Below are 20,465 nucleotides of genomic sequence, written 5' to 3' on the forward strand. Positions count from 1 at the left end.
GGGACTTGTTGATAGATGGAATAAGATCTTGCCTTGCTTTATTTCAATTGAGTGGTCCTTTGACTCTGGGCCCTAACATTAGTACATATTTTAAATCTCATTTTTTTAAAGTAAATCAATGAATAATTTCCATTATGATCTAAGTTTTTAGGTAAGAAATTTGCTGCACAAATAAGTATGGTTCCTATACCTACCCAGTCAGTAAGTGTTCAAATTCAGATGTGAAATTATTTGGTAAGCATCTAGATTCTATGTTGATACTTTCCTGAATAATATGAGAATCCTAGTAGACCGAGGTCTTATGTGCCATAAGAAAAAGTGTCTAGTAAGACACTTTCACTCACTGGAGAAAGTGCTAAACTATATCCTAGACCTAGAATGACATCTTTAACCCTCTAGATTAGAAAATCTAGCTGTAAATTCTTTTTTTTTTTTTTTTTTTTTAAATATGGAACGCTTCACGAATTTGCGTGTCATCCTTGCGCAGGGGCCATGCTAATCTTCTCTGTATCGTTCCAATTTTAGTATATGTGCTGCCGAAGCGAGCACTAGCTGTAAATTCTTAAAGACTTAAGAACTGATATACAGAGCCATCTGTCTTCCTAAAAATTTGACTCCACTGTAGAAGAAAATAAGCTTGATAGGGGGAAGGCAGTTCATTACACAAATGCAATTTCCTCAAACTTCAGTCTTGACTAATCTCCCCAGCCCTCAACATTTTGGTCAGATCTCCATAATTTATGTTATTTAGTTCAAATATCTTCTTTTATGCCATGCTCACTTTCACTTAGACCCATGTTATTAAATTTTAAGTACTGCTAGATAGTAGCTACTATCAGCTGCCTAAAGCCTTGCCTTCTCACCTTATTGTAAAGGGACATTAGTGTTAGAAAAGTGTTAAAATGCTCCAGCAACAAACAGAATATTACTCTTTAAGGATTAAAAGAGAAGTAGACTTTACACCTTTTGATTGGATAGAGTTTTTTGGATGTTTTGTCAGGCCTCTGGAAATCCTCTTCTATCCCAGCAGAACTAGACCTCCCACCTGGGGCAACACACATCAGCCGAGTGGTCAAGTCTTACCTTTTCCATACCCCACCCCCAGCCAAAAGTGAGGTTCCTTTGCTGCTGCTTTTTATATGACTGGAAAAACGGGAAAACGCTTTGGTTTAGATGCCTCAGGGAAACAGCAAAAGGATCAAGAAGAGAAAAAATTATTACACTGCCAAAATAGCAGAAGGAACTTCGAACAGTAACTGTGATCGTTGAAGAGTTTTTCCTTTGAGCAGAAATGCCTTTGATAGTATGTCCCTGCCTTCTTCTGTTATTTTCTTGTAACAATGAATGAGTAGGGAGAAACAAATGGACATGTTTGTATTTTACAAGCATCTGCCAATAGAAAAAAAAAAATAGCCCGCTCTCAGCAGAGAAGGATCTCTTTATTTTCAGGTTCATCTCCACTAAAGAAGGAAAAGAGAAGGGGAGGAAAATGGAATAAGAGAAATAAAACTAGCAAATAGAATGTTCCCAGCATGCATCCCATATCGCCCCTCATTTGCCTCACCCCCACCCCTGGGCTGCTAGTATTAGTGGTCCCTTCTGTGTCTAGCCTGTTGTAGATTGGGTATCGATTCTGCTGTAGATGGCTTTGGTTTTGGTGTTCAAGTCTGATCATTTTTTATATCTACTCAATGTTCATACGACTGTTTGGTCTTGGTGCCCTCCATTATCTCTTCCTCAATTTATGAGACAGAACAAGATGGTTCTAGTTACGTGTCTCTGTTTGAAGGTAAGAAAAAAAAAGAAAAGAAAAAAGGGGGGCAAAAATTCAAACAAGCAAAAAATAGGAGGAGTCCTCCTAGAGACTATAAATCTCAGTTTAAGAAAAGAAAGGGGAAAAGGACGGAAAACATAAAAATAAAGCAGTAACTTTTAAAAGCATATTTAAATAAAAAATCTGTTTTTCTGTAAAGAATATGACTTTCACAGACATCTCTATTAGCAAAAGCTTTGGAGATGGAAGTGGTTACAGTGATTGTGGTAGTGAAGCATACGCCTTGCTAATTTACCTCAAATTAATTTGTTATCAACCAGTGAGGTTAATTTTATTATTTCCCCCACTTTACTGACTGGAAAACTGAGAAGGGAGAAAAATATTTATTAATTTTCCCAAGATAATAGAAATAGTAGATAATAGAACCAGCCAAACATAAGTTGGTTTTGATTTGGTAGCTCTATTTATGCCCTGATGAAAATGCACTGAAAGATCATTACAATTTTATGTAATTACCTATGAATAATTTTACATAATTATGTCAATAGAGAAACTAATAGATGTTAAATATTTCCCTAAAGCTTTCTTGACCCTTTATGATTTGCAAAAAGAAGCTTGGTAACTTTTCTCCTATTTAAAGTCTTACCCCCCCCCCCCCGTTCACATCACATATCAAATACTATTAAGAACTATCAAATAATAGTAGTTGAGATTTATTGTCTATTTGTTTCCAGACATTCTGGAATGTCTATCCAATCAAAAGGTGTAAAGTCTACTTCTCTTTTAATCCTTATATATATCACATGCTTTATTTTTATCCACATTTAGCATGTTCCTCAGTATCTCACACACCATCAGGGATAGGATAGGTATCATCTCAAGTAAAATGGGATGCCAAGATATTAAATCATTTCTTAAGAGTCACTCAGCTTAAAAGGTGCAGAATAAGAACAGGAAACATAACCATCTCTCTACTAGGTTCTTATATAGTAGGAAATCAAGAGTAGAGATATTGCATTTTCTTTTCCCCAATTGCAATGAGGAAAGCAAGAAACCTATCAGAATGTCCTGGGAATTTAATATCCTCTAAATCCTTTTCTAGGCAAGTCATCCTGAATTAAGGCTAGCTAGCAATGGGCTTTTCAAAAGATTTCCAGATCTTAGATTCTGTAAAAGAAAATGTGAAATCTCACACCTTTAAAGGCCCACAGGAGGCTATCTATAGCAGGATTCACCTACTGTAAGAGTTGTCTATGTTAGGAAGTTTGTTGGATTTGGAGGAACCTACAGTCTTCCATACAGGATGGAGTCTGATTCCTGCTGAGTGCTTAGGCACTCAGGAGACCCTGCTCGTTTGGCAACCAAAAACCACCCCAGCCATAATAGCTCGTGCACGTCAGCAGAAGTGGGCTGTCTCTACCCACAAAGGGTGGAGCCAGAAGAGCGTGGCCATTCTGCTTTGCAGCCTTGCACATCTCTTAGCCTATGAACCCCAGCACAACACATAGAAAACACCACACTTCAAATGTGATAGTGGGGAAATAATGCAAGTCAACATCATGCATAGAAAATGAAGATTGCAACACCGATGACCCAAAAAGTGCCAACCACCTATTTAATCTCTCAGATAAGGAGTTCAGTGAAGAAATATGGAGGATCCTGTAGAAATCAAAGAAAGCATTGGGTTGAGCTGAAGAGGATATGAAGATAGAAATAAGAAAATTTCAAACTGAAATAACATGACTGAAAAACTCAATAGACAAATGAAAATCTCACTGGAAAGCCTCTCTAACAGAGTAACAGTAGCTGAGGACAAAATCAGTGAGCTGGAAGATAAGATACATAACAAATCCATATAACAGAAAAGATTGGAAAAGAGCTGGAAAAAATGAGATGCATAACAGCTCCATACAACAGAAAATTATGGAAAAGAGCCTTAAAACAAATGATCAGACAATGGAAAAAGTACTCAAAGAATGGACAAAAATAGAAATCTTTGATAAACTCAACAGAAACTATATTAAGACTCATTGGAGTCCCAGAGACCCAGGGAAAAAAATCGCCAGGAAGAATCAATAGTTAAGGACATCATTGCAGAAAAACTCCAATAGCAAAGGCCTGCATGCAACTAAATTCTGCATGCCCAAAGAGTACCAGCTAAAAGAAACCTACAGAAAAGTACCCCAAGACACATCCTAGTCACAATGATGAATCCATATAGGGATAGAATGCTGAAAGCAGCAAGATCAAACAGGGTAATTACATTCAAAGGAGCATCTTTAAGATGTACAGCAGACGTATCACAAGAAACCCTCAAGGCCAGAAGGCAAGTAGTGGGATATAGTGACAGAACTCAAGAAAGTGAATGCTTCACCTAGAATTCTACACCCAGCCAGACTCACTTTCAGGTTTGAAGGAAGTATACATAGCTTCATGGATAAATAGGAGCTCTAAAACATTACAGACTCAAAACCAGCCTTAAAAGAAAAACTGAAAGGCCTACTTTAAGAAAAGACAGACCAACAGACACATCAAACTCCTATATAAAGATGGCACTGAATCCCATGACAATTATCTCTCTTAATGTCAATGGACTAAATAAATGCATCAGTTAAGAGACACAGAGTAAAATGAATCAAAAAACTGAATCCATTATTTTTCTGCCTTCAACCTTCCATACAGATAGTGTTCTAGAAATTCTTGGAATCAGCTACCCTTACTATTTTATATTTCTCAGCCTAGCTTCAGGAAACAGACTTAAATTACATTTTGTTGTTTAATTGTGCAGAATGATAGATTTCTCCATTTAAAGTTTCCTCTAAACTAGTAATATGCAAAAGATACAGAGGTGAATGGATGCATAGCCAGAGGCCTTTTCTGAGAATATTTTTTCTGTTAGTCTGCAGTAAGGCCCTGGAAATTGCGTTATGACAAGCCAGTTTGGGGAAATTCTTGTAGATGTTCAGAGAGTGCAATATGTACAGTGTGTACTCTCTCCTAAGATTATCATCTTATCATGTCTTCTTGTAAATATTCTTTGACCATTTATATCAAGTGTTCCCAAAGAAATTTTGAATTCAGTATTATGAACGAGAAAACCTGTCTCACTAGGAATGGCTAAAAATGTAGAGAATATCGCTTTTACCTCATCCTACATCAGAAATCTTTACTTGCAGTGACTTCTGAAATGTGCCTTAAGGAATCTGTTTATGATCACTTGACCCCTAACTGGTCTTGCACTTCCATGGTTTTTTAATATAAAATTATTTCTCGTGACTTATTTTCCCCCCTTTTTTTTCCCATTACCCTCTTTTTTTAATCTCTTCTTGTGACTTCTTATGCAGACAAAAATGTTGCAAGTTAAATTAACTCTTTTTCTTTTTAGATTTTGACCCACATAAGGGTACTTACTAAAAGGCCACTCCCATCAGTGCTGAGAGAGCAGGTGGTAATCAGGGATGAAATCTGGGTCTTTTTCATACAAGTCAAGCTCTTTTTGAGCTAACTTGCATAGCTATCTTGTGTAGGATCTTGTCTCCTGTAATGGTTTTCAAGCAGAAACCACTCAAATCCAGCTCTACCTCTCAATTATGAGATAGTATTGCCACCAGAAGCTTTTTCTTTTTTTGGTTTTTGGGCCACACCCGCTGAAGCTCAGGGGTTACTCCTGGCTATACACTCAGGAATCACTCCTAGCTTAGGGGAACCATATGGGATGCCGGGGAATTGAACCTCAGTCCATCCTAGGCTAGTGCTTGCAATGCAGACGCCTTACTTCTAGTGTCACCACTCTGGCCCCACCACCAGGAACTTTTTAACCAATATGTTTTTATAAATGTTTAAGAAACACTGTGAGAAAAGTGCAAGTGTAAGCTAGAAAGATAGCAGAGGTGTTAGGGAAATTGCCTTGCACACAGCTGATCTGGGAATGATTCCCTGCATCTCATATAATCCCCCAAGCAGCACCAGGAGTAATTTCTTAGGGCGGAGCCAAAATTAAGCCTTAAACATTGCCAGATATGGTTAAAAAATGGAGGGGGGGTGTTCAAGGATAATATATATATATATACATATATGTGTTTGCATGCATACACATATATACACAGAGAAAAAGAGAGAGAAAGAAAAGCAGTCTCTGCTCTAATGACATGATCAGAACTTCATAGTTCCAGCAATTAGACTTTTTTACTTATGTGGAAAAATAAACGCCCTTCATAGCTGCGTTTGCCTTGCAAGCAGCTGATCCAGGACCAAAGGTGATTGGTTCGAATCCCTGTGTCCCATATGGTCCCCCGTGCCTGCCAGGAGCTATTTCTGAGCAGACAGACAGGAGTAACCCCTGAGCACCGCCAGGGGTGGCCCAAAAACCAAAAAAAAAAAAAAAAAATGCCTTTCAGAGCTTAAGTTGTTAAATGATAGGTGAGAGAAAGAAATAAATAACTCTCTTTTATTTTGGGGGAGTCATACCCAGCTGTGCTCAAAACCTACTGGTGGGCTTGTGGCACCATATGGGGAACCATTAACCAAATCGTAGTCATTCTTGCCAGGTAAGTGCCCAAGTGCTGTACTATTGCTTTTGACCTGAAATTGTTTTTTTACAGTCCTCTGTAAAATAAAACAGATAAAGCTATAAAACATTCTTGTTAAACATAAAGGCCCATTTCCATTATTAGGTCTGGAACTCATGATTTGCCACCCAAAACACCACTAGGGAGACAGTTTAGCAAACTAAAAACAAAGGAATTTATTTCAGCATATTGGGGTCCAACATCTCCTAAGAAATGAGTACCCCAGGAATGGCTCACAGGCCATTTTCATAGAGTACCTAAGACTTCCGTCCAGGGAATTCCTGCTTCTGGGTAGTTGACGTTTAAAACTACAGGTTCTTAGTACATATTGCTCCTAATGAATAGGATTGGTCCTTCATACAGTTTCATCAGCCAAATGGCAAGTATTGGTTGTAAATCAAATGTTGCATTAGACAAATGGTTATGGTAGGCTGCAAACTCAGGGAAGGGTGATCAGGAATCTCCAGATCTAGGGAGTGGTGTTGGACCCAGGGTATGGATGTCATCTGTCTGTTTGTCCATTGATGTTCAGCTTCTAATATCTGACCAGGAGGCCAATTCCTGGTATCAAGCCTGTCTGTACTAATGCAAAGCTAAGTCACAGAAGCCAAATAAGCAGTTATTACTAACTTGAGCCTGTCATGGCTGTACTTGAGTTCACAGCAAATATAGATTTACAGAAGTAAAACAGCAGTTAACTTCCTCAAACCAGAAGAGTACAGAAGCCAAAGCAATGTTATATCTAAACAAAGGCATACTAACATCAACATTAAGGTTACAGTTAATTCTAAATCCTAGAGCCTACCATTCCCCCCTTTTTTTCTTGTACATGTGGTCAACCCTAAACATGCTCATATGGTTGATTCACCTCAGGTAACACTTCAACTCAGTAGCAGAAAATCATGTGACACACTATAAAAAACCCCAAATAAATCACATCAAAGTGACAGTTTGACCCTGAACCCCTTCATCCACAATCTGGGTAAGTGTCCAAGTATAATTCACAGGAAAATCAGGGATTCATCCTTGCCAGTTGCCCAGCAGTCACCACTGTCAGCTTGAACACCAGGATGATCTGCATTCTGTCCTGGTTTTGGAAGTTGCATCAGCTGATTCTCCACCACAAGGAGAAAGAAGATTCCTTTGGAAAGAAGTTTTCTGCAACTTGAACAGTGGTTAGAGTGTAAGGGACAACAACATTGTTGCCTTCTTACACTAGGTTCAAGAGAAATGCCTCCTACATCTGGTGTTGCTTCTTTTACCCTTAACATTTCTAGGAATAGCCACAATCTTCCCCTCTTGTCCTTATTTCCCTGGAAGCCTTCCTTCTGACTTTCCTGTTTCATATTTTCCCTAGAAATTTCACCACTTTAGAAGTTATTGAAGAGGATTGTTGGAGAAGGCCCATCTTCTGTAAATTCTTCAGCTAGCAAAGGACCATAGGCCTTACCTATAAGCACAAAAGGGGTGAAATCCCATTCTACCTTCGCTCTTAAGGGGCAATTGAGTAGTTGGATTCTGCAGTTTTAACATCTGAAAAAAATTGAGATCAATTAAACAGGGAAATACTACTTAAATCAATCAGGCCTTGGAGCAGTGAATGGTCCTCTCTATCCCAGAGAATACAAAATTTCCCCTGGAATGGTAACAGAAGTTAAATAACATAAACCAAAGTATCAGAGCATTAAACCTGTTCTCTGAGCATTTTGGCATCTGTAAAGTCATGCTGTCGGTCTTTATAAGGATATGTTCCCTGGCATTACAGATATTGCAAATAGAGGAAGTCCAGGACTCCCACTAAATTCAGTAACAGCACATAAACAAAACACATCTCTGTTATTTCTGCTGTCCTTTTCAGCCTAAGTTCTCCCTCTAAAGTTCTGGCTTCCACTATCTTAGTCAGACTAGCAATAGCATGTATAGTTTTCAGTTTCTCATGACTAGTCCATTACAACCAGTAAATACACTTTCATATAGGTTACCCAAGAGTAGTGGGCTTTAGATTAAGCCCTCTATAATACATCAGCTACAGAAAAATAGTTTTTCTCCCCAACTTCACCTTTAATTTTGCCATATAATTGAATAATCTTGGCTTGTTCCTTTGCATAAACACAGCAATACTGGAGAAACTTCCATATGAGGCACCCCATTACTTACAGAGAATTTCTGGGGATTGGTCAAAGACAGAGTACGTGGTTTTCCAATAAAGGCATTAATATTTATATTTCAAACCTGGATTCCCCAGGGTTGTGAGATTCTGACCTCTTTAATTTTTCTTGATGCTGAGAGTAGAGCTCACACTGTAGCCAGCTGGCACAGATCTGGACACTTCTAGACGATCATTGGTTTCCTAGATCAGTCTGCCTTTAGAGTCTTCCTAAACGTAGCAGAGTACTTGTTATAGTTTTATTATTACTGGACCTGCTTCTGTCATTTAATCTCAATCCCTTTCAACTTTGTTTCCTTAAAAGAGGGCTCTGAGGTCCAAGATTTCCTGTCTGGATGAGGAATAATCCCTACTACAGAGAGGAAAATTACCTCCCTGTTTTTATGCAAACCAACATAATGCCATGAAACTTCAAAACTACTGAAGGTGCTAAGAAGAGAGTAAAAGCAAATCCTTCTCAAATTTACAGCAAGCAAGCAATACACACCAAGCAATATTGAATCAATTTTACTAATGTCTAGGGTACTTTCTTTAGTAAGATTTCCTTTATACTTATTCTTCAATAGAATTTCTTTTTCCCCAAAATTTATTTATTTTTTTTGCATAAATCACACAGCTATGCTCCTTTTTTCTAACTTTCTCTTTTCTTTTCATCCTCCAACTGGGTGGTCCTGCCACTTCCACCTCACTTAGTGACACGGTTGTTCCCTCACAGACTTTTCTGAGATAATAGAGGGAATTGTCTGATTTCTTGTTAAATTTTTAGAAAAAATATAAAGTCGTGGAACTGAAGTTGTATAAAAATATTCTATCTAGAAACATCATAATCTCTATTTTTCTTATTTTTCAATTACCAAAGATGCTTAGAATAGAATACCTTTACTTTTTAAAAATACTAGTGTCCTTATTTTTTTCTTCTAATTCATCACCTGTGTAGTCTCTCTGAAGAACATGACTTATAAAATGCTTCACAGGCATCCCTGCATTTTTCATGTTATTGTAAATTTAATACTTTAATTATAGATTTTAAACAGCTACTAGTCGGGGTTGTGTGTGTAAATATGTAAAATAAGCAATACACAGACATATGTGTTTTATATATATATACACATATGCATATAGATAAGAAGAAAGCAGAGTACAGAATCCAAAACAATGTTTTCCCTAAGCAAAGGCACATCATATTTTAACATCAACATTTAGATTACAGTTAATTTTGAATCTTAGATCCTAACACCACTTACTCTGCCTGATTAAAGTTGAGCTGCTGAGATGCAGCTATTTTGGCCATTTGCATTTTCACTGTCCACATTATCATAATTCCTGTGGAATGTGCTGTTAATTATTCTGGGCTTTTGTGATCTAAAGGAAACTGGGTGAGGAGCTGGTGGCTGTGGTTCTTCTAGGATAATAATATTAGAAGATATTAAAACAGAGATTATGTCATGGCACCAACTTTATGCTTCCAGTATTGGCAGCTGATTGACAGAAAAGGCTTTCCTGAAGTAAGTGGCTAAAAGTGTCTCAGTGGTGTGAGTTTTCATGCCAGAGGCTATGAAGAAGAAAAGGGAGTCTCTGCAACTAAAAGCCTTGTAGCCCTGTAGTTTTTTTTACTGCAGATTAGTACCAATGATCTGACTGAGGTCTCCTTACAGGTATAAAACAACCAGGGACTCTGTGTTTCTGACCATTTCTAAAAGGTTTTTTTGAAATGTCTTGCTTTTCTCTTTTGTGCTTTAATATTAAACCACATGCTTCCTGGTATATTAGGGACCTGGATTCCCATTGTAAACTTATGACTTTATTCTCTGATATCAAATTCTTCTTTTGAAGACAATAAAGAGGATTAAACATTGGTCATGGGCTCAGAACATTCTCTAGTTGACCTGGGAATGCTCAGCTATGCTCAGTTCTATGTTTCACCAAGAAAAACTTGGTGAACTCAGTACAAGGGGCAGTGGCAGGCTTTAAGGGAGTAATTTCCAAGGGTCTGTTGCAGCCTCTAACAGCTGTCCAGTTGTCAAGCACTGTGTTCACTTCTTCACTCTTTCTTATCTGATTTTCACAGTTATCCCCCTTTAGGTTGTTTGCCCATTTTGCAGAAGCGTAAAATCAGTTTCACTAAGGTTAAGTGATTTTTTAATACAGTAAAGCAAGTGTTAGCAATTGAGTCTGAGCTAGATAGATCTTATGGGTCTCTGAAGACTGAGCAAAGATCACAAAGAATCTGCAAGCCAGCTCTTAAGACAGGGATCAGCAATCTATGGCCCATTGATTAAATCTAGCCACCTACTTTTTTATGTAAAAATATTATAAAAATATAGTGAAAGAGAATCACTCCTGTAATTTACACATGGTCAATGATGCATTCTCTCTAAACCAATTGAAGTGAATTGTGGCATAAACCCTTTGACCCATGTGCTCTTAAAAGAAATGGTTTGTTAACTTTGATTTGAAATAATGAAAGAGGAAGCCTCAGTTTCTCCTGGCCAGCAGTTCCATCTGTCTCCACTGACACACTTTCACAAGGGTGTGTGTCATTCCCAAGGCTAGTACTTTAAATATTCTAAAGAGACCATAGAATTCTGCTCTACCAAGGAAGATAACAATGAACAACACCTAAAGCAAAAGGTAAAACCCAAAGGACTCAGATAAACTTAGAGAACTCTATAGGATTCTTGCATTCTTTGTAAAGGAAGAGCCTTTTCAAGACTATTCAAAGACAGTTTTCCTTTTAAAATCTCCACAAAATAAAGAATCCATATTAACTTAGTCCTATACTAAATTTATCCTTATACAGGGAGTTCCTTTTCCTTTACATTCTAACTATGAGTCTGAGCAGCATTACTACACAAATTTTTTATTGAAAATATTGAAGAGGGGCTGGAGCGGTGGCTCTAGAGGTAAGGCGTCTGCCTTGCAAGCACTAGCCTATGACAGACAGACCTCAGTTCGATCTCCAGGAGTCCCATATGTTCCCCCCAAACCAGGAGCGATTTCTGAATGCATAGCCAGGAGTAACCCCTGAACATCAACGGTGTGGCCCCAAAACAAACAAACAAAAAAGAAAATATTGAAAAACCTAAGATCTGTGGACAACTACATAGGCCCACACCCACTGCTCCAACATCAATTCTGAGCTGGCTGGATCATTATTACTTGAGTCACTTTCGCATACTAATCTGCCCTCACGTTTTTTACTCAGATTTGGGGTCCTGAGAACCTGGCCTCTCTGAATCAATAGTGAGAACCCAGTGAAATACTTTATTTCAGCACCTAGCACAGGGGTGGCAAGTAAGAACCCAAGGAAAGGGAGTCTCTTACTTGCCCTTGTTGATGGTCGGTCTGTCGCTGGGCAGAACAGAGGACACAGAGAGGAGAGTATAAGGGTAGAATTATTAAGATTTAGCTCTGAGGATCTAAAAATTAAAGGGACTTGGATACCTGATCATGAGGTAGAAAGACAATTTATACATTGTCAGTCTGTGTATTCAATGCACATATCTATATTCCTTCAAGGCACATATAAGCAAAGCAGATGTTAGATTAAGTCTTGCATCTTATTTATGAGCCCTGTTTGCTTGTAGTTGTCTAATCCCTGGCCTCCCAGAAATAGGGGAATTTTTGTTCATCCCAGGCACTGGGTAGGTCTGGTATGAGTTTTTTTCTCCTAGATTCAGGCCCAAGCTGTGTAATGGCACTGTTCTGGTTTACAGCCCCCAAACCTCAGAGCAGCTCATTGTAGCAAGGACATGGCTAATTTTTATCGCAGGAGATTGAAGTGGCAATTGAAGCTTCGAAAGTAAAGACTTAGGCAAGTTTTCAGACCAGTTCAGTGTTTCCAAAAGAATTAGTCTGATAACTGGCCCATTAGGGCAGATCATCTCTTTCCCTGCAGTCTTAGACTTTCCTAAAGACAGAATCTCTAGAGTTGGGTTCTGGGGGAGAATGCCTACACATCACAGTCAATCTAAGTAGTTCTCGGACAGGACATTGTTGTTTCTGATTTTACTTTTAACTTTGCCCAACCAACATGAAAGGCTTTTTTCATGGGGAAGTGCATTATTGCGGGGTCCTGCAAGCCCCCCGGAGGGGCCCGGCTAGCAGGAATCAGTCGAGAGGCTCACGGACGACTGCACCTTTATTTAGCAGGGCTAGAAGCACAACCACACCTGTAAAAAATCTAAGAGAGGTTAATAATAATGACCTTTGGCGATCAGACCGTTCAAAGGTGACTTTATTGGGGTCCTGCATCTCTTATATAGAGAAGGAGAAGGGGGCAGGCAAAAGGTGGTGTCAATCATACATTTTGGCGCGAAAGCCATGAAACAAAGGCAGTAAATCATTTTCCAGAAGGGAGGGAGAAGCACTGACAATCTTGCAAGCACTCCTAAATCAGCAGCTTTCAAGGAATTGCCCTATGACCCTAAAGTAGGGTTTGCAGACCACTTTCCGGAACTCTCAGCAGGTTTTATGGTGGGGCAAGCTCTGTTACATAGGGCGATGAGGTTTAGCTATTAACTCAGGAATGTAAGTTAAGGGGAGACTTGGCTCCATGGTATCAGGCAGTGTCTTCCTCCCCTAGGCTGAGAAGTTACTTATTACTTGAAGGTTGCCTTTTTCCTGTTGGTATATGGGCTTATAGCAAACAGCACTTAGCACTGAAAAAATGGCAGGGAGTTTTGCAAAAGTAACCACTGAGTCAGTCACGGTAGCCAACACATTATATCACTGATGTCTCAGGCATTCACTAACATAGCATCTGTTACAACAGTGAAGGAAGAACAAATAGATAATCTTCTATAGTGCAAAGGTTAAAAACACGTTTGTTTACTCTGTATTTTTAAGTTATCAGCGATGATAACTTAGCTGTGAGCTTAATGCATTTTTACGCATCAGCCTTTCCTTCTTTTTTAAAACATGAAGACTGTCTTAAAAAGAAACCACAGGATATCAGTTAGTCTCATTGGAGCCCACACAGGGGCTCTTTGTGATTATGTTAATAAGTAATCAACAACGATGATCTTCTCTTTTAACACAGCCCAGAGTTTTAGCCCTCTGAAAATTAGCTCACATTAATATGTTGTATGTAGCACAGTGCTACAACGGAGCTAGCAGTTTTCGGATAGAAGCTCACTGTGTAAATGCTTTCTCCTCCCCAAGACCCTCAGTTTTCTACACCAAGTTGTTCTAGCCAAAGGGAAAAATTGTGAGCTCAATGATATATTGAATGTTTAACTCAACTTCATTAACTAGAGCTAAATGCTAACACACACTGTACCAGCTTTCAGCACAAATTAGCATCCATAATAAAGCATATAATTAGTCACATACGCAAATGTTCTCCATGATGAATAAGCCCCTAAGAGTGCCTGGGCCACTCTTTGATTCTTTCTGAACTGGGTCTGTGGTGGTAGCCTGGCTCTCATAAACCTCTCATCCATTAGCCAAATGAGCATCTGAGTTGATAAATATTCTGGACAAACTCATCCAAAGTCAATAATGGGAGAGTCACCAATTTTCTTACTACAGAAAGGACCATCAGAAGTGAAACTCAAGGTTAGAGTAATGATTAGAATTAAAAAGCAAAGCAAAGCATACTTCTGCTATCTGCTTAAACCAGTTCAGTGAGCCTCAAAGACCCTTGGCCAGTATGGCATTACCATTTCCAGAAAGTCTCGTTTTCTTATGATCCCTTCATCTTGAAAGCTGGCCTCCTCCAAAAGACTTACAGATGACCATCTACTACAACCCTTACTCAAAGAGGTTAAGAAATTGTGAGGTAGAAACTATATATGAGCCCCAGAATTAAACTATAATTCACTCCAGATCAAACCTTTAGGACGCCCTTATCTTATGCCATTGACTTTCGTTACAATTGGGGTGCCCTTTCACACTTGGCACCTTTTAATTTATGGTCTGATTTTCTTTAGAACTGTCCATGGATCTCCCCACAACTCTTCATGCTCTCTCTTCTATCACTCCTGTATCAAGCCATCATCAACTCTGATCTGACTTTAGTAACAGTCTCCCATTCCTTCTCATAGATTTCATGCATAATTTCTTAAAATGTATCCTCCATACATTAGTCAAATTCTATGAGCAAGACTGTTATTTCCCACTTTGAAACTTACACTGTTTTCCTCTGATGTATGAATAAAAACCAATGTTTACACTGAACTTCCTGAGATGCTCACCCTGCCTCTCTTTCTGACCCTTGTTTTATTTCTTACTTGCCAATCTCTCCCCTCCCCCCCCCATCCCACACCTTCTAGTAGATGACTTTGTAATCCCACAAGCTCTTCTCTAACCCCACTACCTTTACAGTTTCTGTTTTCTCTATCTGGACCCACTCTTTTACTGATTATAGTCTTTGGTGGTTTTCTCTCAAGATTAAAATCCCAATTTAAATACTACCACTTACAAGAGTTAGTGGATGAGACGCCTCTAACATAATTTCCATGTCATCCTATTGGATATTTCATTCATCTTATTTTTTTGGGAGGGGGTCCTACCCAGTTACGCTCAAGGATTACTCCTGACTATGTGCTTAGAAATCGCTTCTGACTTGGGGACCATATGGGATGTCAGGGGATCGAACTGCAGTCCGTCCTAGGCTAGCTTGGGCAAGGCAGATGCCTTACTGCTTGCGCTACCGCAAGCATTCATCTTATGATTCATTCATTTTATAATATTCAGGATATATCAGAATTGTTTACTTCTCCTCAACATAATGCAAGCTTCATAAAGACAATGAAGAATTTCTTATTGATTCTATTTCCAGAACACCTAGCAAAGCAGCACATTTTCATTCTGAATAAAATGATATTGACTGGAAAAATGAATAAGTGAAGAACTCTCAATATAACAGCACTATAGCATTCCCCTTCATTCTAACTCACATATAATTTTTCCAAAAAACATTATATAGACATTAAGTGAGATGTAGACTCTGCATGTGAGACTGCACCTCAAAGAAAGAATGACTGCATCACTAAACTGGAAAAAAAAATTGTATACTTAGAGAAACAAGTATTCAATATGATTTCTTTAATACCATCCCTATGCATCTAGGTTAGGTAGCTTATTACTAAAGTAGACCAGTTCCTCGGCAATGGGAGAAATTTATCAATATTCTTTACATGATAAGAAAACCTCAAATATACCAGATCTAGTCAGCACCCAATAAAAGAGAGTGCTGTGGGAGAATGAAAAGGTATAAAATAGATATGATCTTTGTGATAAAGGTAATTCCAAAATCTATTTGTGGATTGGCCCAAAGGACAAGCCATATGTGAATACATAGATCTATTTCAAGGGAGGTCTCCAAAGATCATGGGCATGTACAATCTACTCTATAAAATCCTTTCTAGACTAAAAGTAACCTGCAAAGAGAAAATCCTCTTTATTTTCCTGCTTAGGTCTAATAACCTCTTATTCACTAAATTCACGGGCTTGGCAAGCTTAATCATTCCAGGCTCTGGGCCCATGTTGCTGAAAAATTCTTCATCCTGCTACACAAAGCCAAATTCAGAGCTTTGCCTTCTGGATAGTCACGGAAAGCCACATTTAGTAACAATAGAGACAATTTTGCCCAACTGAGTGGTCACCACCCTACACCTCTCTTTTTTCTTTTGCATCATCACTTAAGCCACTTTTATGGAAATTATTTATATCTCTAAACTGATAGGTAGAGTGACATGGTTTCCAAATGGACTGAGATTTTATCCAAAATTCCTTAAAGGGGCCCTGGCTTATTCATATTCCAGAGTAGAGAGGTGAGACAACATAGTTAGAAGAGTTAGAAAGATTTGAGGCTGGGACCAGAGCAGTTGTGCAAATGGTAGGTGATTTGCCTTACACGCACTAACCTAAAACAGATTGCGGTTCAATCCCCTGGCGTCCCATATGTTTTCCCAAGCCAGGAGTGATTTCTGAGAACATAGTCAGGAGTAATCCCTGAGTGTCACATGGTGTGGCCCCAAAACAAAAGAAAAAAAAAGATTTGGGGCAAAATATCTTGTTGCTGTATTAGTGAAAACAGTGACTATGGCAAGTATTTGAAACCTGACAACCTGACACATACCTGACTTCTGAAATTTCTAGAAGAATTATCACACAATATAGTTACTGAAATGTGTGTATGTGCAGGTGATATGAGTTTTTATAACTATTCATTGTAAACTTGCATCCCTTTAAGTTTCAAATAAATACATAAACCCAATTGTCAGCATTGGGAGCACCCTATAAACATGAAGCTTTGATTTTTCTGTGTAAGAATGCTCACCAGAGTAAGGCCAAGAAACTAACCTCTGCTTTCTTGAAGATTTGAATAAGGCCTTTTGGAAAACCCCAAAGGCAAGATTTTCCCCCAGTATGTATTTAACAACACAGCAATAAGAAGTGTTTTTAAAGCTCCCATACCTCCCCTTGTAGTGAACTGATTTTCCGTAGGTAGTTGGTCTCCTGTGGTATGTAAGTCTGCAAAAACTACTAAATACATTCATTTAAAATAGTCTCTCTTCCCTGATGGCTGAGAAATTTAGTTGGGACTGTTTCTCTAGAGTGCTCCGCATAATTGAACATTGTGTCTGCAAATAAGACTAATAACCATAGTTGTTCAAATGATTACCACATTATAGGTCTTAACAGGCTACAAGAAATGCTTGTGATACTAGTTTTTTTTTTTTTTCCCAAAACAGTCGTTGTCATACTGATAGCTCTCCTTACAATGAAATGGTCACTTACTCCTCTTCTGACCCTTTGTCTAATCATCTCTGTTCTTAACCAAATTTCTTCACTTACAAAATTTGGAAATTTGACTAGATGCCTTCTGAGGTTCTTGAAAGAGCTGGTATTTTTTTAAGTTAAATAGAATGAAAGTACTCAATTTATTTTGAAGACAATTACCTATCATGGTTACTTATATTTTAGAACATGGAACTGGTATTTGGACTGTTAATCAGGTTCTAAAGTCAGGATGCTTCTTTGGCAATGCAAGTAGAATACCTAGGACTATGCCATTTAGGAAACCATCAAAATGCTGGGAGAAAAGTACATTTCCTGATGTTGACAGGGCAGGAATATAGTGTCCTAGGCAATAGTCATGAATTGAAAGTTCAAGAAACTAGCATCACAGATTTGGCTCTTATTGTTGATGAAATTATCTGCACAGATTAGCACTACAACTTTCTGCTTTTCTTGTAAGTGATGATGTGTCTCCAAGAGTCATAGGTATTTGAGGAGACGAAGCCAATAACCTGGACTAGTTTGCTCAATAGCACAAGCAAACACATGAGCATATGTATTCATGCACACAGCCGAGACAGCAGCTTAGGTTTTTAGTACATCCAGAGAGAGGCTTATTTGGTGGGGTAAACTTATTTAACACATCCTTGTGAAATGTGATGCCCAGTGGGCACAAATAAAATATTTCAACTGTTCATTCTAGTGCTAAGGCAAATCTCCAATCACCAAAGCTATTACAGAAACCTCGCAGTCCACAACTCTTTCTCACAACCATGGACCCCTGGAGGCAGCTGGCCTAGATGAGAGCTTGCAGGTAGAATCTTCCAACTAAAATCCAAGAATATTGTTCTTGAAGCATGCCAGTGCTTTGGTTGCCTCTAGACATCACAGTTTCCCCTCTGCTGTATTTTTTTTTTAATTTTTTTTGGCCATACTACTCCTGGATATGTGCTCAGAAATTGCATCTGGGTTGGGGTCCATATGGGATGCTGAGGCAAATGCCCTACCACTGTGCCACTGCTCCGGCCCCTCTTCTGTCCTTTATATGTGATAAAATTCTTGAGCTCTGCAACCAGGACCCAATTCATGTTTCATGTTTCTTCAAATTCTCTGTTAGGAGAGGCACATTGGCCTATTAGAGTCTCACTTTCTGCCTATACAGATGAGAATAAGTAACGGTATCAGCCTCAAAATTTCAAAAGGGAAATGAATCGAGATGAGACACAGAAAAGAGTACATTTCTATCCTTGACAGATATATGTACTGTGTGTTTCTTGAGGCTACTATAACAAATTCCCATAAACATGGTATATATTTATTATCTTATGGTTTGGAGGGCAGTCAAAAGTTTAAAATCAGTTTCACTGATCTAACACCAACATAGTATTGTACCAGGATTTCTTCTAGTGATTCTAGGAGAGAAATATTTCCTTGTTTTTTCCAGTTTTTAGAGATTGCTCGCATCTTCAGAGCACATCACTCTGACCTCTGCTTCCTTCTTTCTTCTCCTTCTGCTTTCAATCCACCTATTTATATCTACCATAACTCATAATTATATCAGGCTCATGCAGAGAATCCAAGCTAATCTCTGCATTACAGGATTCTCAATTACATCACCATATTTTACCATGAAAAGTAACATTTCCAGATCTTAGGCTCTTTATTTTTGTTTATCTTCCCTCTTCACTTAGGTAGAATGTCAATATAAATGAATATTTAGAATATATACACCCTTTAGAATATTTACCATGTACACTTCAATAATCACATCTCAATTCAAATGAGAATACTTATATATTCTCCCAGTCCTGACACATTTCTTTTTACTTCCTCCCAATCAGTAACCACCTCAGTTCTTCATCCTGCTAATAATCTCTTATCTGTATCCTCATAAATGAATATTGCCTAAGAGGTTATACTGCATTAATTCATTGTATTCTTCAACCCTGTGTAGTCTGTATGATTCCACCATGATGGGATATGGCCCTAGTTTGTTCTGATGCATGGTTATATAGTTGAGATTTTGAACTTATCTCAGCATCCAGTCTTGAATCTTAAGCATACTTCTAGCTGCTCAAGGATCTGATGGAATATCACCTTTCTAAATTATTTTCTTGTAGCAATATACCCTCTCTGTCAGAGTGGCCACCCCATATCTATTACCTCAAAGAACCATTCATACTTCAACTCTTAAGAGCCATGCCTTTGTCACATGCAATGCTCCACTTGCTGCTTATTATAAGAAGGTTTTGACTTGTTTATCCTTATACTCATATCAGCCATAGCATTACCTTAGAATACAGCCAAATGAGCTCAGCAATATCTAGTGCTTGATCTCTGTGACCATTTTACTTTGAGAAAAGCTACCTTGTTCTGCTTATTAATTAAAACCCACATGTTCAAAGCATAGAAAAGCATTCCTAAGACCACTGTCAGAATGCAGACTGGACAACTTTCACATTGTGCTCTCATCGCTAATCAGAAATAAAGGCAGGTAGACAAGGCTTATATAAACCCCTGACCTCTCTGAGCATGCTTTCCAAAGTAGAGGAAGGACATATAATCAAGAGTAGAAATCGTTTATGAAGTTTGACTGCAGAGTTTTTATGTTTTATGCTTCCCCTTTACAATTTATTCCATAGGTTAATAAGGTAATGAAGCAGGGGCAGTCACACCACTCAAGCTCTAGTCCTTCCAGGAACCATCACCCTGATCCCATCCCTAACCACCATAAAATCCTAAGCCACTTGAGATTTCCAACCTCTTACAGCTATATTCTAACAACACCTGAGCCCTCTCAGAGTCCTTTAGCTGCTTATATGTAATAAATAACCTTTATTTCATATCCACTGTGTACCATTTGTCCCAACATCTATAAGTTTCTGGGCAAATTGAATTGCCCAGTGTCCAGCTAGAGATTCTTGGTGTCCAAGGAAAGCAAAAGACATAAATAATAAACTCCAACTTCCATTCTGCAGTGACAATAAAGCTCACCCAAGAGTACACCTTGGCTGTTTCTGCAGGCCATGTTTCAACCTCCCTTTCCATTCCTTGAAGCTTTACTTGGCTTTTCCTTGGAAACCATTTCTCTTGTACTCTATCTGCTTCTTTGTTTATTTTGGCGGTCTGGCTGATATTTTATTTCATTTTGAGACTGAAGTCAATCATTGCTGTGTTTCTTTTTATGCTAATTTGTTCATGGATGAAC

At 38.4% G+C, this 20,465-nt stretch overlaps 1 non-coding gene across 1 annotated transcript; it reads right to left on the reverse strand.

Moving 5' to 3' along the window:
* Positions 1-442: 442 nt before the first annotated feature.
* Positions 443-549, reverse strand: LOC126015026 (U6 spliceosomal RNA). The gene has a single exon (XR_007497934.1). It is a non-coding gene; the product is annotated as a U6 spliceosomal RNA (small nuclear RNA).
* Positions 550-20,465: the final 19,916 nt, after the last annotated feature.

Source organism: Suncus etruscus, chromosome 7 (assembly GCF_024139225.1).
Source record: "Suncus etruscus isolate mSunEtr1 chromosome 7, mSunEtr1.pri.cur, whole genome shotgun sequence".
In the NCBI taxonomy this organism is placed as follows: domain Eukaryota; kingdom Metazoa; phylum Chordata; class Mammalia; order Eulipotyphla; family Soricidae; genus Suncus; species Suncus etruscus.